Source organism: Myodes glareolus, chromosome 23, assembly GCF_982192425.1.
Source record: "Myodes glareolus chromosome 23, mMyoGla1.1, whole genome shotgun sequence".
Lineage (NCBI taxonomy): Eukaryota > Metazoa > Chordata > Mammalia > Rodentia > Cricetidae > Myodes > Myodes glareolus.
In genome coordinates this window covers 14,757,333-14,782,784 of record NC_142048.1, presented here as the reverse complement: position 1 = coordinate 14,782,784, position 25,452 = coordinate 14,757,333, and the positions used below count along the sequence as shown (strand labels likewise).

The 25,452-nt window shown below is 41.7% G+C and overlaps 3 long non-coding RNA genes across 3 annotated transcripts in view; 1 reads left to right on the top strand and 2 right to left on the bottom strand.

The window, feature by feature from the left end:
- The window catches only part of LOC146890628 (uncharacterized), an 82,930-nt gene extending 66,420 nt beyond the window's left edge, over positions 1-16,510 (bottom strand). Inside the window, exons 1-2 of the long non-coding RNA XR_014998654.2 lie at positions 16,255-16,510; positions 16,120-16,156 (exon numbers count right to left, since the gene is read on the bottom strand). This is a non-coding gene — a long non-coding RNA (uncharacterized LOC146890628). The remainder of the gene's footprint in view (positions 1-16,119; positions 16,157-16,254) is intronic.
- LOC146890629 (uncharacterized) lies at positions 1,284-24,172 on the top strand. Its single transcript, XR_015736183.1, has 3 exons — positions 1,284-1,555; positions 17,453-17,550; positions 22,933-24,172. It is a non-coding gene; the product is annotated as an uncharacterized LOC146890629 (long non-coding RNA).
- LOC148118310 (uncharacterized) lies at positions 18,442-22,744 on the bottom strand. Its single transcript, XR_015736188.1, has 3 exons — positions 22,509-22,744; positions 20,753-20,903; positions 18,442-18,546 (listed from the first exon to the last, which is right to left on the bottom strand). It is a non-coding gene; the product is annotated as an uncharacterized LOC148118310 (long non-coding RNA).
- Positions 24,173-25,452: the final 1,280 nt, after the last annotated feature.

Sequence of the window (25,452 nt, the reverse complement as noted above, 5' to 3'; positions counted from 1 at the left end):
GATACTAACATTTTTCAGTCCTGGTTAAGGCAACCATACTGTTGACATATCGAAGCTTCCCTATCATTTTTAGGAGGCACAATCACATTCCTGGTCCTCTGGCTCTTGATATATTTCAGGCCCCTCTTCTTCGATATTCCCTGAGCCTTAGATGGAAGACTTGTGTTGTAAATGTATCCGTTAGGGCTCGGCTCCACGTGATCCATTAATCTCTGAATTCTGGCCTGTTATGGTTTCCTGTAATGGTCTCCATTCACTAAGGGAAGCTTTTGTGATGAGGGGATGAGAGCTACACTTCTCTGTGGGTATTCAGATGAGTTTTAGGACATACTTAGGACTTCCAGTGGTCTGACAAAGTGACAGTTGTGGGTTATCTTCTAAGACCGATGGCCTCTCCACCCCTGGGCTAGATTCCCAGTAGCAGACATAATTCCTTTCTGGTTGGGTGGACCTCAGCCTACAGTAGTTGGTTACTGCCAAGATATGAATCACAAGTTCAGCTTCATGGGTATCTTGCCATTCTGGTCATTGTTATAGCTCATAGCTGCCACAGCTGGATGGGACTATTGATTTTTTTTTCCCTGCTTGGCAGTGTACATGGTAGTTTCCGGAACTATGAAAGCAAGACCACAGGCAGGAGACTTTCCAATCAGGTTTGGCTCACATTTTCTGAATCCTGTGTCTGAAAGATGTAGTGCCTTCAACAATGGGGACATCTCTTCAACCTCTGAGAGGCAACCGAACAGCTCATATCACTTGAGGAGTCACTTGGACTACCCTAACCAACAGATCAAATGGAGGTTTCTTACGCCTGGTACTGGGTTATTTAAATCGACTGCTGCTCTTGTGGTAAGCATTGTCAGCCTGAATGGCAAGGCCCATGATGAACAGTGCCCTGGGGGACTGTGGAAAAGCTCCAGAAGAAAAGGCAAAGGTCTTTTTAGCACATTTGCATTTGGTTCTCTGGATTGTTCCTGAACTTGATTTCCTGCCTCCTACGGCAAACATTCACACTCTATTTACAAGATGCTTATTCTTGTTGGGTATCAGTACAAAGCTATAGGACCCAATCTGTGTGAGGACATGCTGAGGGCTGTCCTCAGTGTGTCTGAATCTGGATATGGCCTTCTGCCTTGCTTCCATGCTTTCCCAGATAAAATCATTACTATGTGTCAGGCCATTGTGTCTAAAATGCTCTGTTCTGAGAAAGTTCTGGGAAAGGGTGGCTCTGTTAATATTTAGCATGTACTTTCTGGCATTTAGCGCCACGGTTTTGTTTTTCTTTTTGTTGTTGTTGTTTGGTTTTTGTTGTATACTCATGTTTTCCTGAACTCAAACAGCCTTCCCGGGGATCATTGCTATCTTTGTTTCTCTCATGTATTAAGTACACTGGAACTGAGGTAAGGTTGTCTACAGCATTAGACTGTAGCGCGCCCCATTCTTCCATGTCCTCAGATCCCAGGTCTCACAGAAAATATCCATAACAAACCAGAAGTCTAAAAGTGGCACCTGAGTGAAAAGCTACAAGAGGACACGAGGACCCCTACAGAAGGAGGTAAGCTGGGGTTAATATGGGACTAAAAGCAGGCAACCAGCACCCTATATTGAATTAGTACATCGTTTCTCTATAAAGAGCGGTGCTGCAATGTCTGAAGCCCAGTTGCAAGAATGTTGGGATTTGTTGAACTATAAATAAATAAATAAACAAGAATGTTGGGATTTGATAACAGAATAACCCTTGGTTTTCTGAACAGGGCATTCTGGACCCTGGAGTATGAGATCAAGTTAAAGAAAACATAGCGAAAGCCATAGACAAGAAGAAAGTATTCCAGGACAGTTCTGGGCGACATGGGCATCTTTCTGTATCTTGATACGAACAATAAATAGGGGCAAACAAAAATATTTAGGAAAGGCTGTGGCATGTTATTTACATGAGTATCAGCTAGAAAATGAGACACAAGAAAAAATCCTGACTGGAAATGAAGCTTTTCTAGTGCAAGGTCCAAAGGGATTGAATGCAGCAAAATCAAAAGTAAAATTGTAGGCTCTGCTCAAAGATGAGCGCCCCTGACCGCCTGCTCCCCTACCTGAAACATTAGATCCTCCTCCACCTAAGGACTACAGTGATGGTTGGAACAGATTGGGGGAGGGAAAGATGAGGTGCTGCGCTTCCTGAGAGGCATTGCCAGCATGGCGTAAGTTACAAGAGTCTGGAAAAAAAAACTCTAAAAATTAGACAGGAGCCAGATGTGTCATATCAAGATTCTATTTCTCATCTTTTACCGGTGGTCGGTCGCCTGGCAGTTGACGGGAGACCGAAATACTTATTGTTAAGTAAGTACCTTATGAAAATGTCAATGCTGCATGCCAGACCTCCAGCTTTACCTCTCAAAAGAAAGGAGATGTTAATGATTACAATCACTTCTATAATGTGATATTGGATCTTCCCACACTCAAAGGTTAACTCTGACTACGGCCCTCCAAGGGCAGACAGTGCTTCATCTGTTTGCAGTCATTCGGCAAGAAAAAATAGATAAATAAATAATGACAAACAGCCCATCTTTATAAAGTGTATTGCTTGCTACTGCTTTAAATAGAGCTAAAGTGCTGTTCCTACTTTTATTATATACTACATGGATAATATTCTGCTTTCTGAAATAGCAATAGTAATAATAATAATAAAAATGTTAAACGGTTTGCTTAGAAAAGTAAATTTTAGATTAACCCTTTAAATTCATATTCCTCTCAAAATAAGACATAAAAATTTTGTTCATACTTTAGAGCCTTAGAAGTGGCTTTTGTTATTTTACACTCCTGTAAAATACCTAAAAGTAACAATACTTCTGCATACACTGACAAGCCTTTTTAGGAATTTTGTCAACATTCTGATATAACTCACATCATAGATGTTACATATACCCCTCAGGATCAATCTTTTGTCAAAAGAACTAATGAACAACTTAAATGCTATTTAGAAAGAAAGGATGGGATATAGGATAGTATTTTATTGTCTATTTTATAAACTTAATTTTTTTTTTAACTTGGTCAAGGAGGGCCTCACCACTGCAAAGCATTTTAGGGCCTCTCTGAAAAAATTCAAGGTCAAGGTTCTTTGAAAAAACGATATGTCTGAGCAACTCAGAGTCCCAAATCCCAAAATTCACTGGAACTGAGGCTGTTTTTGTCCCAGACACCACAGTGCTAAAAAGCCGAAGCAAATATCTAAAAGACTCAGCCTATAGAAGATGGGCAAAGAGATTCCAGAGTGACTGCACTTTATACCTGAAGAAAAGGAATAAAATAGGGTGATGGGGTCATCGAGCCATGAATAACAGGGTTTGCTTACTAACAGTGACTCTGAGCAAAAAGAGTTGGTGATGTCTCACGGCAAGGGTGTGGTGACAGCATCTGTTCCCACAACTGAGACATATCAGGCTTATGTGCCCGATCCTCGTGTGCTTTACTCTGTTAACTAGGAAGAGAATTGTTATGGAATATCATTTAACTGTGTAAAGACGTGTTACATTTGTTTATGCTCCATTTGTTTAATTATGTGAAGGTATGTTGCATTTGTTTCACCGTGCCTGCCTAAGGCATCTAATTGGTCTTTAAAAAGGCAGAATATCAAATAGCTAGGCAGGAGAGCCATAAACGGACTTGATGGGGAAAAGGAATAAGTGGGACAAGAAATCTAAGCTTGAAAGAAGAAGGAGGAGGAGAGGAGGAGAGAATGAGGAAGAAAGGGAGGGGCCAGAAGTCAGGCAATCACCAGACAGACACAAGAAGCAGTAAAGGTAAGATATACAGAAGGAAATAAAGGTAAACAATGTACATGAAGAGAAACAGGTTAGTTTATAAGAGCTACCAAGAAACACGCCTAAACTAACACGAAGCATTCATAACTAATAATAAGTCTTTGTGTCATGACTTCGTAGCTGGTTGGTAGCCCAAAATAAAACCTTGTATAGAGAATACCATTCCTGTTTATGTCCCTGACTCTGAAACCTTGGGTAGTCCCACTGGGAATCATATTATTCCCCAAGCAAAGATGGCCACATAACAATTTAAGTATTGACTTTCAAGTCTTGCATGATAAAATATTAACGATTCAGCATTCAAAGTTAGATAAATTGCTCTGCTTCAAAACTCTTACTCCTACCCTGTGGGAGCCCACAGATGTGGGTTCATTCCACCTTGACCAAAGATCAGAGAATTCAAGCCTATTCCTGCTCCTTTAAGGATATGACAGGAGGTTTGACCCAGGGAGTGGCTACCTAAAGGATGCTTGGTCTAAGATGTAGTTGCTCCATGTCCTGCCTAAACAACAGGATGCGTAAGTCAGGATATAGTGCCTTGATGCTTCAGGTATTGAAGCAGGTAATTGGTCTGTTTGTTCTTTGCATCGTGGTAAAAACAGTCTTTTGCTTTCTCCCCCAATCCCCACTTTTGGATTGGGGTATATAAGCATTTGGAAAATAAATACAGATGAATTCAGTATTCATTGGGTTGCCCACACTCAGTTCTATTCTGTGTCTCTGTTGCTTTTCTTTTGCATCTCTGTTCCTCCTGCCTAGTATTTCTAATCCTCATGCCCCTACCCTGAAATGTGTGAACCTTCATGGTTAAGGCTGGACCATGACAGATGTCACCCCAGCACTGCCCTACTGCAGACACTCACTGCTATGGGTATTCCCACGCGGCTAAAAACAGATAATGGTCCTGATATCACTAACAAAATTTTCAAGAACTTCTGTTATGAATGGCAAATTCAATATATCACTGGAATCCCTTACAACCCACAGGGTCAAGCCTTTATAGAATGTATTCATTCTGCCCTAAGAAACAATTTTTTGGGGGTTTTTTTGGTTTTTTTTTATTAAATTATAAAAGTTTCCATTTCAGCCCCTCCTCCCAACACCCTCCCACTGCCCCCCCTCTCCTCCTCCCTCTCCATCCCTTAAGCAGTCAGGGTTTCCTGCCCTGTGGGAAGTTCAAGTTCCTCCCCCCTCCCTCCAGGTCCAGGGAAGGTGAGAATCCAAACAGACTGGATCGCCAAAATCCAGTATATGCAGAGGAAGCAAGTCCCAGTGTCATTGTCAATGGCTTTTCAGAAAGACTCCGGGCCAGCCACATTCAGAGGATCTGGTTGGATAACGTCCTCGTTCAGTCCCAGTCCAAATGGCCTTGGTGAACTCTCATTATATCAGTCCCCTTGTATCAGTGGGTGCTCGCATCCCTCGCAGTCCTGATTTCTTTTTTCATTTTCTTCATCCTTCTGCTCCTCATTTGGACCGTGGAGTGCTCAGTCCGGTGCTCAAATATGGGTCTCCGTCTGTATCGCCATCCAACGTCGGATGAAAGTTTCCTCTGCCCTTGCCTTCTTTGCTCACGTTCTCTTTCCTTCTGCCTCTCATTTGGACCTAGGGAGCTAGGTCCAGTGTTCTAACGTGGGTCTCCACCTCCATCTCCATCCAACGCCATATGAGGGTTCTATGGTGATATGCAAAATATTCATCAGTATGGTTGTGGGCCAAGGCCGGTTCACGCACCCTCTCCTCTGTCCAGAGAACCATCTGGGGATCTCTCCTTGGACCTGGGATCCCCTTTATAATCAAGTGTCTTGTAAACCCTAAAATGACTCCCTTAGTTGAGGTATATAATTGCCTGATCCCATATCCATCCTTCCTCCCTCCCCCCCATCCCAGTCCCCCGATCTTTCCCCATTCCTCCCCTACTCTCTTCTCTCTAACCCTCTCCCCTTCCAACAGCCCCCCAACCCCTCATGCACCCGAGGTTACCTGGCACTCTTGTCTATTTCCAATCTCCAGGAGGATAGCTACATCATTTTTGTCAGGTTCACCTTCTTATTTAGCTTCTCTAATCACAATATAATAGGCTCAAAGACCTTTGATTATGGCTAGAACCCACTTATGAGTGAATACATACCATATTCCTTTTTTTGGGTCTGGCTTACCTCACTCAGCAAAGCGTTTTCTATTTCCATCCATTTGCATGCAAAATTCAAGATGTCATTGTTTTTTATCACTGAGTAAAACTCTAATGTGTATATGTTCCACACCTTTTTTAACCATTCTTCTATTGAGGGGCACCTAGGTTGTTTCCAGGTTCTGTCTATTACAAATAGTGCTGCTATGAACATAGTTGAACAAATGCTTTTGTAGTATGTTAGGGCATCTCTAGGGTATATTCCCAAGAGTGGAATTGCTGGGTCCTGAGGGAAGTTGACTCCCAGTTTCCTGAGAAACCGCCACACTGATTTCCACAGTGGCTGTACAAGTGCATTCCCACCAACAATGGATGAGTGTTCCCCTCATTCCACATCCTCTCCAGCATAGGCTATCATTGGTGTTTTTGAGTTTGGCTATTCTGACAGGTGTAAGATGGTATCTCAAAGTTGTTTTGATTTGCATTTCCCTGATCGCTAAGGAGGTTGAGCATGACCTTAAGTGCTTTTTAGCCATTCGAAGTTCATCTGTTGTGAATTCTCTGTTCAGTTCAGTACCCCATTTTTTAATTGGGTTAATTAGAGTTTTAGTGTCTAGTTTCTTGAGTTCTTTGTATATTTTGGAGATCAGACCTTTGTCTGTTGAGGGGTTTGTGAAGATCTTTTCCCAGTCAGAAGGTAGCCTTTTTGTCTTACTGACAGTGTCCTTTGCTTTACAGAAGCTTCTCAGTTTCAGTAGGTCCCATTTATTTATTGTTTCTCTTATTGTCTGTGCTCCTGGAGTTCTGCTTAGGAAGTGGTCTCCTGTGTCTATATCTTGTAGACTACTTCCCACTTTCTCTTCTATCAGGTTCAAAGTGGTCGGATTAATGTTGATGTCTTTAATCCATTTGGACCTGAGTTTTGTGCATGGTGATAGATATGGATCTATTTTCATTCTTCTACAGGTTGACATCCAGTTATACCAGCACCATTTGTTAAAGATGCTATCCTTCTTCCATTGTATAGCTTTAGCTCCCTTGTCAAAAATCAGGTGTTCATAAGTTTGTGGGTTAATACCCGGGTCTTCTATTCGATTCCATAGGTCGACTTCTCTGTTGTTATGCCAATACCAAGCTGTTTTCAATACTGTTGCTCTGTAATAGAGTTTGAAGTCAGGGATGGTAATGCCTCCAGAAGTTCCTTTATTGTATAAGATTGTTTTGGCTATCCTGGGTTTTTTGTTTTTCCATATAAACTTGATTATTGTTCTCTCAAGGTCTGTGAAGAAGTTTGATGGGATTTTGATGGGAATTGCATTGAATCTATAGATTGCTTTTGGTAGAATTGCCATTTTTACTATGTTGATTCTCCCAATCCAAGAGCAGGGAAGGTCTTTCCATTTTCTGGTATCCTCCTCAATTTCTTTCTTCAAGGACTTAAAGTTCTTGTCAAATAGGTCTTTCACTTCCTTGGTTAGAGTTGCCCCAAGATATTTTATGCTATTTGTGACTATCATGAAAGGTGATGTTTCTCTGATTTCCCTCTCTGCTTCTTTATCCTTTGTGTATAGGAGGGCTACCGATTTTTTGGAGTTGATCTTGTATCCTGCCACATTACTAAAGGTGTTTATCAACTGTAGGAGTTCTTTGGTAGAGTTTTTGGGGTCGCTTATGTACACTATCATATCGTCTGCAAATAACAAAAGTTTAACTTCATCCTTTCCAATTCGAATCCCCTTGATCTCCTTATGTTGTCTTATTGCTATTGCTAGAACTTCAAGCACTATATTGAAGAGGAATGGTGAGAGTGGACAGCCTTGTCGTGTTCCTGATTTTAGTGGAAAGGCTTTGAGTTTCTCTCCATTCAATTTGATGTTAGCTGACGGCTTGCTGTATATTGCTTTTATTATATTTAGGTATGATCCTTGTATCCCCAGTCTCTCCAACACCTTTATCATAAATGGGTGTTGAATTTTGTCAAATGCTTTTTCAGCATCTAGTGAGATGATCATATGGTTTTTTTCTTTCAGTTTATTTATATGATGGATTACATTGATAGATTTGCGTATGTTGAACCAGCCCTGCATCTCTAGAATGAAGCCGACTTGATCATAATGGATAATTTTTCTAATGTGCTCTTGGATTCGGTTTGCCAGTATTTTATTGAGAATTTTCGCGTCTATGTTCATGAGTGAGATTGGCCTGTAATTCTCTTTCTTGGTTGTGTCTTTGTGTGGTTTTGGTATTAGGGTAACTGTAGCTTCATAAAAAGAGTTTGGCAATGATTATTCTGTTTCTATAATGTGAAATACATTAAGGAGTATAGGTATTAGCTCTTCCTGGAAGTTCCAGTAGAATTCTGCATTGAAACCATCTGGTCCTGGGCTTTTTTTGGTAGGGAGATTTTTAATAACAGCTTCTAATTCTTCACGACTGACAGGTCTATTTAGATTGTTCACCTGGTCTTGGTTCAACTTTGATATATGGTACTTATCTAAAAAAATGTCCATTTCTTTTACATTTTCCAACTTTGTGGCATATAAATTTTCGTAGTAAGATCTAATGATTCTCTGAATTTCCTCTGCGTCTGTGGTTATGTCCCCCTTTTCATTTCTGATCTTATTAATTTCCATGTTCTCTCTCTGCCGTTTGATTAATTTGGATAGGGGCTTGTCGATCTTGTTGATTTTCTCCAAGAACCAGCTTTTTGATTCATTGATTCTTTGGATTGTTTTCTGTGTTTCTATTTTGTTGATTTCAGCCCTCAGTTTGATTATTTCCAGTCTTCTATTCCTCCTGGGTGAATTAGCTTCTTTTTTTCCTAGAGCTTTCAAGTGTGCTGTTAAGTCTCCAATGTGTGCTTTCTCCATTTTCTTTAATTGGGCACTTAGTGCTATGAACTTTCCTCTTAGCACTGCTTTCATAGTGTCCCATAGGTTTGAGTATGTTGTGTCTCTATTTTCATTAAATTCAAGGAAGACTTTAATTTCTTCCTTGACCCAGGGGTGATTCAGTAGTTGACTGTTCAACTTCCATGAATTTGTTGGCTTCCTGGGGGTAACACTGTTCTTGAATTCTAACTTTAATCCATGGTGATCTGACAAGACACAGGTGGTTACTAATATTTTTTTGTATCTGTGGAAGTTTGCTTTGTTACCCAGTATGTGGTCAATTTTCGAGAAGGTTCCATGAGCTGCAGAGAAGAAGGTATATTCTTTCCTATTTGGGTGGAATGTTCTATAGATGTCTGTTAAGTCCATTTGATTCAATACCTCCAATAATTCTCTTATTTCTCTGTTAGGTTTCTGTCTGATTGACCTGTCCATTGGTGAGAAAGGAGTGTTGAAGTCTCCTACTATTAGTGTGTGTGGTTTGATGACTGCCTTGAGTTCTAGAAGAGTTTCTTTTACATAAGTAGGAGGCTTTATATTAGGGGCATAGATATTCAGGATTGAGACTTCCTCCTGATGAATTGTTCCTGTTATGAGTATAAAATGTCCATCTCCATCTCTTCTGATTGATTTTAGTTTGAAGTCAATTTTGTTGGAAATTAGAATGGCCACACCCGCTTGTTTCTTAGGTCTGTTTGCTTGAAAAACCTTTTCCCAACCCTTTACTCTGAGTAGATGTCTGTCTTTGTGGTTGAGGTGTGTTTCTTGTAAACAACAGAATGTTGGATCCTGTTTTCGTATCCAGTCTCTTAGTCTGTGCCTTGTTATAGGTGAATTGAGTCCATTAATATTAAGTGATATTAATGACCAGTGGTTGTTGACTCCGGTTATTATTATTTTTTGTTTGCTTGATTAATAGAGTTTGTATGTGTCCCTTCGTTGAGTTAAGCTCATGAAGAGTCGCTAGATGTCTGAGTTATTGTAAGCAGTGCTGGCAATGTTGGATTCCTTGGGTTGCGATTTTCCTTCTATTACTTTCTGTAAGGCTGGGTTTGTGGCTACGAATTGTTTAAATTTGTTCTTATCCTGGAATATTTTGTTTTCTCCATTGATAGTAAACGATAGCTTGGCTGGGTATAGTAGTCTTGGTTTGCAACCATGGTCTCTTAGTTTCTGCAGTACCTCTATCCAGGAACTTCTGGCTTTCATGGTTTCCATAGAGAAGTCCGGTGTAAGTCTGATAGGTTTACCTTTATAAGTTACTTGCCCTTTTTCCTTTGCAGTTCTTAATATTCTTTCTTTAATCTGTATGTTTTGTGTTTTGATTATTATATGGCGAGGGGATGTTTTTTTTTTTGATCAAGCCTATTCGGTGTTCTGAATGCTTCTTGAACCTTCATAGGAATATCATTCTTTAGGTTGGGAAAGTTTTCTTCTATAATTTTGTTGAATATATTTTCTGGGCCTTTGATCTGCAGTTCTTCTCCTTCTTCAATCCCTATTATTCTTAGATTTGGTTTTTTTATTGTGTTCCAGATTTCTTGAATGTTTTGTGATGAGAATTTGTTGGATTTGCTGTTTTCTTTGATCAGAGCATTTATTTTCTCTATGGTATCTTCAGACTCTGAGATTCATTCTTCCATCTCTTGTATCCTATTGGTTATGCTTGATTCTGTAGTCTCTGTTCGTTTACCTAGATTTTCCATATCCAGCCGGCCCTCGTTTTGTGTTTTCTTCATTGCCTCCATTTCAATTTTCAATTCTTGAACTGTTTCCATTACCTGTTTGATTGTTTTTTCTTGGTTTCCCAGTGTATCATTCATGGATTTACTCATTTCTTCGATCTTTTTGTTATATTTCTCATCCATTTCTTTACTCATTTCTTCAATCTTTTTTTTATACTTCTCATCCAGTTCTTTAAGGGAGTTATTCATATCCTGTTTAAGGGACTCTATTGCTTTCATAATGGCATTTTTTCCGCTTCTTCTGGATTAAGAGGTTCAAGTCCTTCTATTGTAGGGTCATTGGGATCTGGTGTTTTCATGTTGTTTTTTAGATTGTTGGAGGAGTTCTTGCCTTGGCGTCTGCCCATCTCTTCCTTCAAATGCTCTCTATTGGATCTTCTAGTACCAGGTCAGGTTCCCTTGTTGGGCAGGGACTTCACTGACAGAAGGCCTACCTTTCCTCAGGCAGTCTATTGAAACACAGGCACTCCCTCCTTCCGGGTTGCACTCACAACCCAGGCCCAGCGAGTAAGGGAGTTGCTCTGGGGAGATCTTGTGGCCCCAGAGGGAAGGGAGGAAGAGAGGAAGGTGTGTCTGAATAAAGGCTGGGACTGGAGAGCTCTGCAGGGAGGAGCCGCCACTGCAGGGTGACCAGAAAGTTAAGGGGGGCAACGAAAGTCTGAATTCCTCCTAGCCGAAGCCCTTGGACCAGGAGAAAACTCACCCCTCCTCCAATGGGTGTCTGCTAGAAGTTCACTCTCTCTTGCTGGCCAGGAATGTGATTGAGCTGAGACAGGGCTTGCCTGTCGTCAGGCAGGCTCTCAAAACACAGGAACTGCCCCTGCTGGACTGAGCCCACAGCCCAGGCCCAGCGTGCAAGGGAGCAGCTCTGGGGAGATCTTGTGGCTCCAGAGGGGAGGGGGGAAAGAGAGGAAGGTGTACCTGGATAAAGGCTGGGACAGGATTCAGGAGAGCTCCTCAGGGAAGAGTCGCCTCTGCCTGGTGACCAGATTGTCGAGGGGGGCAGGGAAAGACTGAATTCCTCCTAGCCGAAGCCCTCGGGCCAGGAGAAAACTCACCCCTCCTCCAATGGGTGTCTGCTAGAAGTTCACTCTCTCTTGCTGGCCAGGAATGTGATTGAGCTGAGACAGGGCTTGCCTGTCCTCAGGCAGGCTCTCAAAGCACCAGAACTGCCCCTGCCCTACTGAGCCCACAGCCCAGGCCCAGCGTGCAAGGGAGCAGCTCTGGGGAGATCTTGTGGCTCCAGAAGGGAGGGGGGGGAAGAGAGCCTAAGAAACAATTTTTATTTAACTTTATTTCATGCATATTGGTATAATGATGTCAGATTCTCTTGAACTGGATTTACAGACAGCTGTGAGCTGCCATGTGGATGCTAGGATTTACAGACAGCTGTGAGCTGCCATGTGGATGCTAGGAATTGAACCCAGGTCCTCTGGAGGAACAGTCAGTGCTCTTAACCACTGAGCCATCTCACCAGCCCCCAAGAAACAATTTTTAAAAAGTAAAAAGGAGGGAAATATTTTTGAGATACTTTTGCTATTGCCTTACCTACTTTAAATTACAGATATTAGATTCACAAAAATAACCCTTCGATGTGATTGGAACATTACTAGATATCGCATAACCCCTGTTTTTACAATTGGACCATAATCAAATATTATGTACAAGAGATGCATAAGGGAATTTGTCTCTCAATGTCAGACATTTTTAATCAGTTGCCTAGACTCTCAGGACAAAGAATAACAGACAGGATCACTGATGCCTTACAAGGCATAGATTCTCGTTCCTGGTGACAAAGTATCATGCACAGTGCTCTTGCACACATCATGTCTTTTCATGCTTCTCTTAGGATGTCAATGACTCCAAACAAGAACAAATGCCCAAGAATGCTCAGTTCTATTACTGTACTGGGTCTTCTTGCTTTAAACAATTTAAAAGGGAGCAATTTCAGAACACACCCGAAGGAATGGCCCATGGTTAACGATGTTTGGGGAACTATAGGAGAGTTCCAGGAATAAAGGCAGAGAACCTTTTACCTCAGGTACATTTTGTTCCCCCTATTGTTCTTGGACCTCCTGCCTCCTATGACAAACATTTGTATTCAGTTTACAAGATGTTTGCTCTTGTTGAATGTTGGGATGTAGCTATAGAACCCATCCTAAGGGTTAAAGGATATACTGAGTGCAGTCCTCAATGTACTCTGAATCTGGATATGATCTTCTACCTTCCCAGAGAAAATTGCCTATAGTACATGCCAGACAATTGTGCTTAAATTGGTCAGTCCTGAGAATGTTCTGGGAAAGGGATTCCTTGTAAATATTTAGTATGTGCTTACTAACATTTATTTACATAGTTTCCTGATCATGTCCTTCTGATCATGTTTTTCCAAACTTAAACAACTTTCTTGGGATCATTGCTTTCTTTGTCAAGTTCATGTATAAAAAGAAGCATATAAGTACATTGAAACTGAAATAAAGTTGTCTACAACATTACACTGTAGTCTGCCACATTCTTTCCGGTCCTTGGATCCCAGGTCTTGCAGACAGATCTACATAGGTCAGCAAAAGTCAACACTTCTCTTTCCAAGATGTCCTGACTCTTATGACAACTTTCTCTCAAGCTTCTGGTTTTCTATGTAATGAGAAAACTAAGTAACGCAAATGCCACAGTACAAACTACCTAGATTCATTTACTGGAAAAGTGTTTATAAAATACCTCAAGTATTCCAGTAACTAAGCAAAGCAGAAGAGTTCGGGAAAGGACTGAAAAGTGGCTGCCCTCAATGAGTTTTCAGGATATGAGAGGAAACGGGCCCTAGATCAGGATGTCAGTCACTGTGGCAGACCTGCCCAGAGTAGTCAGGCATGGTGGTGCTCCTGCAGTCCAAGGATTTGAGAGGTAGAGACAGGAGAATAAAAACTTCAAAGTCATCCTCAGTTGCATAGATAGTTGCCAGTCCAGAATAGATTACATGAGACCCTCTCTCCAAAGAAAGAGGGGAAAGATGTACACAAAGTAAAAAATGGAAATGGTGGATTAAGACCAGAAAAGACATTCTTGAACAGACTGAATGAGGTAAATGAACTTTGGGATCAGTTACTATAAATATACCCTTTGTTTCAATAAGTCACTTTGTTTCAATAAGTTGCTTCCCTAAACATATAACTTTTCCACCTCATATAATCATCTAAGCCTTCCTCTTACGCATCTACCACACCTATTTATGTGTAACAAATTACCTCCATTGTCCCACAGCACAGAATCCAGCTGAGCCCAAACTGAAAGCCTCATCCATCTCAAGAGAAGTCCCACACAGAGCCATTCTTCAAGGCGTACTTTGCAGATGACATCACAAGCTATGAAGGACAAGAGCTCCACCGCCAGATCCAGTCACCCAGGCACATGTATTATATGCACTTATGAACAAAACGTGGACAGACAAGATCATAGTATAAAACTCTTGGAAAGAAAAGAACCCCCATAACCTTCCAGTCAAACCTGGAAACCAGCATAGTATGTTGGTGAAGCTGTTGTGTCATTGACCACACACCCAACTGCTGTTGAGTCAGGCCCCTAATGCCCCATATGATGAAGACATTTTCTGATGGTTCAATCTAGTGCACTGCAATTTAGATTCAATCTATTCACAGAGATTAATGTTTCATTCTCAATTACAGTTTCTACTTTTGACTCCACGCAAACTGACTGAGGAGGCATGAACAAAATACAAAGCACCCTCTTATTAATTTTCAGTAATATAATTCACCATGCATACTTTTGCCTATAATGCTAAAAGCTTCTCTTTTTAATGACATATTCCAGTGTTTAGTTCTTGTCCTATTTAACCAACCAGTCTTCCCAGAGAAGGCTCAAAACCCTCAGTCAAATACTGCCAATCCACAAGACTAGGTCAGATCTTTTATAAAAATAATAACACCTTAAGTTATTCTTTCAAATGCATTGTAAAACTCTCCTAATCCATACACTATGTTTTCTTCTGCTAAAGCAAATTAAATTGGGTTAACATACAAATACCTTCTGAGTAGTTTGGTTTCATCATTATGGACACAAGTCTCTTCTTGGCTTATTCCAGTTGACTATAATCATTGTTTTCAGTAATTTTCCCTGTCGTTGACCACATGTAAATAGAAAGCCCTCTTCTAGCTGAAAACCATGCTGCACCAATACTACTCCAGAGTTCTTTAAACCAGTCTTTGCTCCCTTACACCAGGCTATAGCAGTAACTCATCCAGGCCTACTTTTTTTTTTCTATGAACGTGCAATGGTCTAACTATCAGGCTCAGGGCTATGCATATATTACAGTTGTTAGTAGAAAATCAAGGGTAGCAAATGGCCTGATATTTCAAAAACACAAGGGAGTTTGAAAATTGTGTGCTCAATACAATCGCAGTAGAGCCTCTCTTACTTCATTTGAAGATGGCAGTCTTCTGTTTCTGTTTTCCCTTTCTATCTTTCCACTAGATTTGATATAGGCATTGCTGTGTGGTCTGTTGCCTTTTAAACATACTGTTGTTTAACATTAACCCTATAAAGGTCTGTAATACTTTAGTAGGTAACTTATATTTTTAGACCTTTAATCCTTCTGCTTACTACCAGCAGATTTTCCATCTGGTCCAGTTAGGCTGATTTTGTAATGAGCTATCTTTATTCAAAAGTTACTCCTTGGTAGACTCACAACGAGAGCCTGCCCAACAAGTGTTGCTTGCCACAGTCATCAGCTTATTTTTACTGTGAATAATACTGAATAGCAAATGCAGACTCGGTTGCTCAAGATGCGGAGGACAAGCGACTTCTGAGCATTCAGCTCTAAGCAGGACATCTATATCACCCCTTCAAGGCTCAGGAAAGTACAGAAGCGTGAATGAAAAGAATATATAAAAGTCAGATGAGGGGGAGGAATGTAAAACTCTATCTTCCGAGAAATCACGAATGCATAGCTCTGTCCACTGGGATTGCACAAGACTGAGCATGTCAACATTTAGTTACAAACAGGTGAAGTGCTCACTAAGACTCTACCCTTCTCTGGGGAATTTTGGCTGCTGGTGGATACTGGGTGGAGGGGAGTCACTGGCTTCAGAGATGTAGCCCCTGGTTATGCCCCCTGCTCCGGGGAATAGCTCCACACACCTGTGTATATAGTTGGCCTCCACTAAACTCAATGGGTCACAAAACAACAGCAAAACAAAATGACAGGAAAGCTGAGGGAGATCTGTAAGGAGAGAGAGCTGAGTGATGGGAATGGGACGGGAATAAGTGAGGGTGAGGTAAAGCTAATCAGAAGGACTGTAGGAGGGGGTGCATGTGCATGGATCATATGCATTAATAGAAAAAGTTGTCACAGAATACATCATACTTTTTGAAAAGGAGGAGGAGTATGCAATTCATTTCTATATTTGGGAAATTATCATCATATGTACAAAATTATCCACAAATCATTACATATTCATGCATATATATATGTGGGTACTAAAAGCTTCTTTTTAGATTCTAGAATTAATTTCATGCAAAAAACTTACCCATTATTTCTTCCATCTTCATTTCAAGAACAAGACACTAAATATTTATAAGATATAAAAAAGGCAAAACTGAGTTTAAAAAAATAATAATTTTGGAACTTATGGAACCAGAATCTACAAGGTATGAAAACATACCTGTGGTTCTAAGCAGCAACCTCTGGCATTTCAACTCCTGTAAGACATGTTTCCAAAATCAGGAAGAAGCAAGGGTCAAAATGACCATAGGAAAGGACTGGAAGTCTGCAACTGAGATTCTTTTTCTGTGAAGAAAGGTTATAAGTGGCTAGGACCACCTCCCCAGGATCGAGGCCTCTTGCCAAAAGTGGGTAAAAAATAAACCCAGTCTCAACAGATGCATCTGCAAAACAAGTCCTGCACCTAAGGCTCAGGGATCTGCTGTGAGCTGTGTCTCCTGGAAGTGTCAGAAGCTACACCCACAAAGTCTCTTCAACAGGACTGACTAAATATAAGCTAAACAAGGATGACGTCAATAGACATGCCTAAATGGACAAGGAAAAGCACGTGAGGCCTCAACCCTACACAAAAGACCTGTGGGCAACTGTGGAAAGCTGGGAGCAGAAAAAGTGCTCTTCTCCAGAGAAGAGGACACCACTTGGCTATCTAATACTGTCTTAGTCAGTGTTATATTGCTTGAAAGAGACACCATGACCATGGCAACTTTTATAAAGGAAAGTAATTAAATGTGGTTGACTTATACCTTCAGAGGCTTAGTCCATTGTTATCCTAGAGGAAGAACTGTGGCCGGCAGGCAGGCAGGCACAATGCTGGAGACGTAACTTTAGAGTTCTCCATTCAGATCTGCAGTCAGCAGGAAGAGAGAGACACTGGGCTTGTCTTGAGCATTTGAAACCCCAAAGCCCGGCTACACTGACACACTCCCTCCCACAAGGACACAACTGCTCTAACAAGGTCACACCTCCTAATCCATGTCAAATAGCACCTCTCTCTAATGACCAAGCACTCAGATACATGAACCTATAGGGGCCATCCATACAAATAGCATTATACCACTGAGCAGGTTACAGTTAGGAATATATGTATATGTATATATGCATGTGATAGCAATTGATAATAAAAGGGGTCATGAATTGGATTTGAAGGAGCATAGAGAGACATATATGGGAAGTTTTGGAGGGAGAAAAGGGAAAGAAGAAATACTAAATATATAACAATCTCAAAAACAAAATGCAAAGAATTGAGCTAACTGCATCACTGAGCAGCTCCAGGCCAGGCACTGGCAGTAGAAAGCACCTGTTGTATGCTGGGAGAAGAGGCTTACAGACTCCTGTCAGCATCTCTTCTATGTCCCCAGGAAGCCAGAAAAGAGGGAAGAGCAACAGAAGAAAAGACCTAAAGCTCGCCATCTAAGATGTCAAAGACACAAGGAAATCAACCACCATGGAATAAGAGGTAAAGAAATCTAAGGAAAATAGAAATTAGAAAGCAACAAGAGAAGGACTTTTATTTTTTTTAAAGTTTATTAAATTATGACAGTTTTCATTTCCGCCCCTCCTCCCAACACCCTCCAACTCCCCTCTCCCCCTCCTCCTCCCTCTTCATCCCTAAGAGCAGTCAGGGCTTCCAGCCCTGTGGGAAGTTCAAGTTCCTCCCCACTCCTTCCAGGTCCCTGAAGGTGAGTATCCAAACAGACTGGATCCCAAAAATCCAGCATATGCAGAGGAAACAAGTCCCAGTGTCATTGTCAGTGGCTTTTCAGAAAGGCTCCGGACCAGCCACATTCAGAGATCTGGCCACATTCAGAAAATCTGGTTGGATGACATGCTCGTTCAGTCCCAGTCCAACTGGCCTTGGTGAACTCTCATTAGATCAGTCCCCTTGTATCAGTGGGTAATCGCACCCCTCACGGTCCTGAGTTTTTTTCATGTTCTTCCTTTTTCTGCCCCTCATTTGGACCATGGGGGGCTCAGTCCGGTGTTCCAATGTGGGTCTCCATCTGTATCGCCATCCATCGTCAGATGAAGGATCTATGGTGATAAACAAAATCTTCATCAGTATGGTTATAGGCTAAGGCCGGTTCAGGCACCTTCTCCTCTGTCTAGAGAACAGTCTGGGGATCTCTCCTTGGACCTGGGATCCCATTTATAATCAAGTCTCCTGTAAACCCTAAAATGACTCCCTTAGTTGAGATATATTCTTCCCTGATCTCATATCCATCCTTCCTCCCTCCCCCCATCCCAGTCCACCTAGCTTTCCCCATTCCTCCACTACTCCCTTCTCTCTAACCCTCTCCCCTTCCAACAACCCTCCCAACCCCCCCCCCCATGCACCCGAGGTTACCTGGGACTCTTGTCTATTTCCAATCTCCAGGCAGATAGATAGCTACATGATTTTCAACAGGTTCACCTTCTTATTTAGCTTAAGAGAAGGACTTTTAGAGGATCCTATCTAAAATATCAAATGACTGTGAAGAAATGTTTGCTTTTAAACTTTTATTTTATGCATAGGAGCATTTTCACTTGCAGGTAAATGCACCGCTTGCATGCCTAGTGCCCACAGAGGTCAGGAGAGGGTGTTGAATCCCCTGGAATAGGAGTTACGGGTGGCTGGGAGCTACTGTGTGGATTCTAAGAAATGAACCCCGGTCCTCTACAATAGAAACAAGTGCTCTTAGCCTCTGAGCCATCTCTCCAGCCCCAAGTATCTACTTTATAAAGTCAAATAATACAGCACAGATGTGAAAGAATCATGAATATGGAAAAGACCCAGTAAGTCTCCAGAAATAAAAATAAATGCTGCCTCCAGAATTTTTAGCTCGGGAAAAATGGAGTGAACAATTAGAAATGATTGAATAAGAAATGAATAATTTAAAAATAGAGCTGCAGAATCAACCAGACATAGAGTAGTAAGATAAATAAAGAAAACATGAGACTTGTTGGAAGAAATTAGTAGTAAATTGAGAAACTTCAGAACACATAAAACATAAAAACATGCACAGTGTGTGCCATTCGAATGCAGGATGGACCACATCTTCTCCACCATAGACTGCCAGTCTGCCATGTCTGCGTGTGATACAAGTCAGCGTTCTCTCTGGTGGGAACCAGTTCATGCTTGCCTGGTTGCTGAAGTCTATCTAAAAGCTAACCTCACTATCTGAGGCTTTATAACAATTACCTGTGTAGCCCGCTGACCTCCCACCTCCATTACCAGTGTAGACCATGCACTATGAGCCAAAATAAGCCTCTTTATTTTATCCAAACCTGGGATAATTTAGTCAGGGTAGTGAGAAATCAGTAATAGGGGTGATGAATGGCTCCATTTTAATCTTTGTTTTGATCTTTGTTTTTAAATCTATTGGTAATATCAAGGAATCACTTCAACCAGTTGCTCTCATGATTTGGGGGTGATGCTGCAGATTGAACACGGAGCTTCATTCCATGTATTATAGATTGATGCTCTATCATTGAACTGTAGCCCCAGCGTGCTTATGCTACATGAGTGCTCTATCTCTGAACTACACCCCTAGTTCAGCTTATACTAAGTAAACACCCCATCACTGAGCTACACCCCTAGTTCTAGCTAATGCTCTATCTCTGAACTACACCCTTAGTTCAGCTTATACTAAGTAAACACCCCATCACTGAGCTACACCCCTAATTCTAGCTAATGCTGTGTGGGTGCTCTATCTCTGAACTACACCCCTAGTTCAGCTTATACTAAGTAAGTACCCCATCACTGAGCTACACCCCTAGTTCTAGCTATGTTGTGTGAGTACTCTATCTCTGAACTACACCCCCAGCGCTACCTATACTAGGCAAATGCTAAAACCTAAACTAAGCTATACCCCTAGCACTACCCTAACTTCTTAAAACTTCTTTGGGAACAATCTACTTTTCAGAAGCACTGAACACGGGAGAAATGTCATGGATGCTGAAAACCATGAGGAAATGGTTCTCTCTCATGATTCTCTGTTACAAGTCTTCATTTCTTCTCTTAGTCTGAGACAAACTTACCCCATCAGTATCTCTCTATGAAGGCAGATTTGGAAGAGGGGTCCACTTTGAGCTCCATATGTGTTAATGACCCCTCTAATTAAACTAAATCATTAGGTAGAACATCTTCTCCTCTCTTGGAGGCAATGCATGCTAATATAGTTCAGAAGACACCTGTCCCCAGAACCCCATGTATCAAAACTCAAGTTGGTGCTATTGGGAGGTAGCAAGGCCTCCAAGAGGTATAACTTCATCAGATGTCATTGAGTCTTTGGAGTTAGGACCTGAAGTGGATAGTTGAGCCCTAACCCCATTCTCTCTGTTCTCTCTGGATTGAGGTAAGTGGCTTCCCTCAGCTCCACACTCCTGCCATAGTGTCAGCATTCCATGAAGCAGAGGATGACTCTATCATGGACTAAAACCCACAGTGACCTGAAATAAACCTTGTCCATAAGGCTATTGTCTCAAGTGTTTATTAGGGTAACAAAAAGCAGATTAACATGGGTGTGAATCATGCTTTGCGGTCAAAGTTGTTTTAATTCAGTGCAATCCTGAAGCTTTGTAGGTTAATTATAATGATCCAAGAGCAAAATCAATTAGAGTCGAATGGTCCTGCTTAAGATTCTGGAATAGGTTTGTTCTTGGAGCTACCTGGCTCTTACCTTTCAACAGAATTGCTTGTTAGTGGTTTTCTATGAACTTCCTATGGGTCCCCTTTCTCTTCCTGGTAGAGATGTGTCTGAATGAAAGTAAAATCCTCCAATGATGATCCGCTTCTGAGGGATTCCCTACTTTTCATTTTAGGTGACAGACCTGGGAGAGGAATCCAGACATGAGCTGGGGGTTTTCCTTTTGCTATAGAGATCCATTCTTTCTTGCTTTTCCACTCTGTCCAAGGCCATAATCCTCATCGCTTGGCCTTAACAGCCTCTCTTGCACTGTGACTGCCAAGTGGACACAGTCAATAATTTGCCCCGGGAAAAAGTGAAGGACAAGGAGTATGAGATTTAGTGTGGGTTCCTTGCATTCCCTCTCTCCTGGCAGCTCCAGTTCTAGGTCACAGCACCTGCCAAGCAGTTCTTCATACACACACACACACACACACACACAGACAGACACACACACTTCCCATTTCAGTAGACCTACTGGGGTGCAGTCTGGATTACTGAGCCTTCTTAGTAATTCCTGTGCTCTCAAGCCAGGCCTTTATGGATATTGCCACTGTTTGAATGCTTCATCTTCCCCCAGAATCTCACTTGATAGAGTAAAGGTCTCTCCATCTCCTATCTGTCAGAACGTACTTCTGTCACAAATACTGCAGTTTTAACAACTGTGAGAGGGTTCAAAAGGGCATATTCCAAGAAAGGTTATCCAAGGAGTGATAAGACCCAGATAACTCATGCAGCCATTTCCTTATTTGGGCCAGTTGTATAGTCACTGCAGGGTAAAGGCCCACGGCAAGCCCTGGTATTGCTTAGCACTTAGGCCAGTCTCGTGATGGAATTCTCCTCTCTTTACAAAGGATAGAGGGGTGGTGGTGAAGCCAGCATCTGACTAGACTTCAGCATCTGAGAAGGCCCAGTGAAGGCTGCTGTCACACGCAACACCAGGCATAGGTGACAGGCAAGAATTGATGCTATGGATTGAAAAATGGTTTGAGCCACATTCCATTCTTCTTTGTTTTGCTTTTCTCTTTATACCACATTATTTAATATTACAAACATTGATAGGGGCAGCAGTTAATGTCATAAACAGCAAAATAACTTATGGCCCATTCCAGGTTTTGTTGCTTTTCCGTTTTATTTGTTTGGTTGGTTTGGTTTTTTATCTGTTTTTCTTGTTGTTGTTGTTTTAATCTGATGCTCATATCTTTCCTGACACCACAGGCCTGGCACCTGAGTCATTTCCCCAGCTAATAGTCAGAAATGAGGTACCAACTTGTCAACAAGGGTAGTAGCCAAGTCCTCAGAAGGGTGTCGGTGTGTGGACATGTGCCAAACATTTGGACAGAGGACATAATACGCAGTAGCTTGCATTTGGTTGGTTCTGTTCTCTCATATGGATGTGTCCCCCTCTACGCGGTGATTTTCAGGAGTCCAGAGACATGAATTTCTATCCTACTGTGGGACTATTCCAGACATGATGTGGAAAACACTTCTTTTCACCTCAGATGGTGCCCTAATGACAGATTAAAGAAACTATTCTACCCAAGTCTAGCTTGAAGAACTACTGGGCTTATGGGGGTTACTTGCAGGAAATCAGGTGAAGGTTATTCCCAGAAGCCTGGGTGGCTCAAGGGAAGCTGCATCACCAAATGGTTCATCCAAGCAGAAATAATGAATCACAAAAGCTGTGTCCCTGGAAACAGACCCATAGACAGCCCCATCAGACAGCTTCCTGTTATCAACCATTGCTTACCTCCTGAATAAGAACTCAGAGTCTTCTATCTTCAGAGCTTCCTGGTCCTTGTATTTGTCTTTATCTTCCAGAGTCCCATGACCTCCATCCTCCATTCAGGAAGGAATGCTGCAATGTCCAGGAAATGGAGGATACATCCCAAGTAATGGAGACACAGTGTTCTTAGAGACTAAAGCAGATCTACGATGTGCAGCATGCACGGTTCCTTTAGCGCAAGGGCAAATCCTATGGCACAGTGGCCTATGTTCACATAAAATAACAGCCTGACCCCTTCAAGTCTGAGATCATCTGCAACGGCACTGAACTTTGATACTGATGACTGAGTCCTCAGGGTCCCTCACTGTGTGTTATCTGCCAGGAATATTTACATAGCACTTCATGTCACTGATAGAGATCATTTCCACTTTCCTTTCTTTTATGCTAGGTGAAGGTGAACATAGCCTTGCACCAAGAAAGTCACCGTCCAGTTTTCAAATCAAGAGTCGGCTTTTGGCTGGATCTAACTCTGGAGTGGACTGAGCATGAAACTCTTTAGGCTCCCACATTCATCCGATTGGATGTTTAAACTCTATGGCTTATTAGATCTATGGCCTGTGTCGAGCTATTTCACTTTTCAGAGCCCACACATCTTCATCTCTAATAGTGTCTACAGCATGAAAACTAATGTATTCAAAGCACTGAGCAATCTACCTGTCACATTCTGAGCCCTCCATAAACATCCACAGGCACTGCCATCACATTATAATGTGTAGCAAGAACCATAAACATCAAGATCAGGCCTCCAGAGGTGTTTTTCCAGTTCTCAACGCTCCAGATAGCAAGAAGTGCCATGGAAGACTTCACCTACGCTTTTAACTTCTCCAAGAATAAGTGAGGTCAGACTAGGAACTTCATAGATTCTACAACAAAATTCTCTAGCAAGGCAGAGGAGTTCATCCGCTGCAGTAGAGCTGAATATGTGTGTTGATTGTGTTGGATGATGCAATAATAGATCAAATAAACATATCAGGGAAAGCCAGAACCCAGAGAAATAGTTCTTGGCAGGAATTTTCACTTAGGCGGAAACAATGAAAGTTTAAGGTGGGATCCTTCGCAAAAGTCTCACTTCTTGGATCAAGGGGACTGGAATCTGCATGGTAGTTTTGGACTGAAGACTTAGGGCATCACAGTTTGCTGGCGTGCTTTTTTTTTTAAAGACCGGAGCAGGTGATCCTGTCCATCAATGTTGGACAGTGTCAAGTGTAACCATTAACTGGCCTGACAGCATTAAGATGCCAAAGCCCAAAACAGAAGCCAAGTGCTAGCCCTCCACCTCACAGTGCCCGGTACACAGCTGCCAGGCAGGCATGGTGACCCCAGCTAACCTTACTCAGTCAAACCTTCAGCTCACTAAACTCCTCACCTCTACCTGGCAGCAGCCCAGACAGGGCTCCAAGAGTCAGCTCATAAAACCAGAGGACAACAGACTGTTTTAAACTCTGTGAAGTGGTTTCTTGGAAAGTGTTAGGTTGTCAGAGGAAGTCCACCCAATTCAGCACCAAATTACTTCCCTCTGCCTGACTCTATCTTCCATTCTAACTAAAGGCTACCTTCTTCGATTGCTTTCTTCTGTGCATGGTTGAAAACAACAATTTATGTAAAATAAACCACATGAATGTCTTTTAGCCAAGACTGCTATCATTATTAGCTACCGTAACAGAAACTCAGTTTTTAAAACTTTAATTTGAAGGCCAGTGAGTGACTCAGTAGGTAAAGGTGCTTGTTCTAGGCCTGATGACCTGAGTTGGACTGTTGGTCCCACATGGTCACAGAAGAGAGTTGACTCCACCAAGTTGCCCTCTGACCTCCACATGTCCTCCATGGCATGGCTACGAGAGCTCACACTCGCCAACACACTCACACATTTTACTTTATTTAAAACTTTGATGTGATTAAAATTTTCCAACATTGATGGATTGGACTAATAATAGCAGATAAACAAATAAATAATTCCTCCCCGTACCAATACAAGTAAAAAGCCAATCCAAGAGTGAATCAGATCTCTCTTATTATTATTGCTAGACTTAAAAAATATACAATTAAATAAAAAGACGCCATAAATTTGGGAGAGAACTGGGATGGGGCATGAGAGGAGCTAGAGGAGGAAAGAAATTGGGAAATAATAAAAATGTTTGTAAACTATTTATAATAATAACACAAAGGCAAAAAATAGGAATTACAAGTAACAAAAATGACCTTATCATGGTTTATCTTATTTATCAGCTTGAGTGATTTAGATCCCCGGGGAAATGTAGCTTGGAGTGTTTCTATGATGATGCTTTCAGAAAAGTTTAGCTAAGCATCGAAGATCTGATGGTCAATGAAGATCAACCATGGATACAGGTGACACCATCCAAGGTCCTGAGTACCAGATTAGCTAAAAATAAAAAGGCAAGCTGACTTTGGATGCGATGTGACCAGTCATCTTATGCTCTCACTGCCATGACTCTTCCCCATGACGGACTCAAGTGTAGTCAACCATGTGACACTTTGACATGATACTGTCATCTACAAAATTGACTCTCAAGAACAGCAGTAGGAAGCCTGGTCCTTATGATGGGATTAGTGCCAACATTTCACTTAGGGTACAAAATCAAAAATAAAACTCATCTACCCATAATTGGATTTCCCCATATGAATGTAATGAGACATCTAAGAACCAAGAGAAGTGAGAGTATTTGAAAGAAGAGCTGACACTGCACCTGAGAATCATAGAAAATTGGTTAAATGCGGCATCTGGTAGTAGAAATATAGGGTCTCATAGCCAAGATGTGCCTGGAAGTTGGAGATCTCATGTGGTTAAGAGTTGAAAGTAAGAGAGCTGTAGGGATGGAAACTGTGAGCCAAAACTAAATGTCTATGCTGGGATGTTAGAAACCGAGGGCTTCCACATGACCCTAAAGTT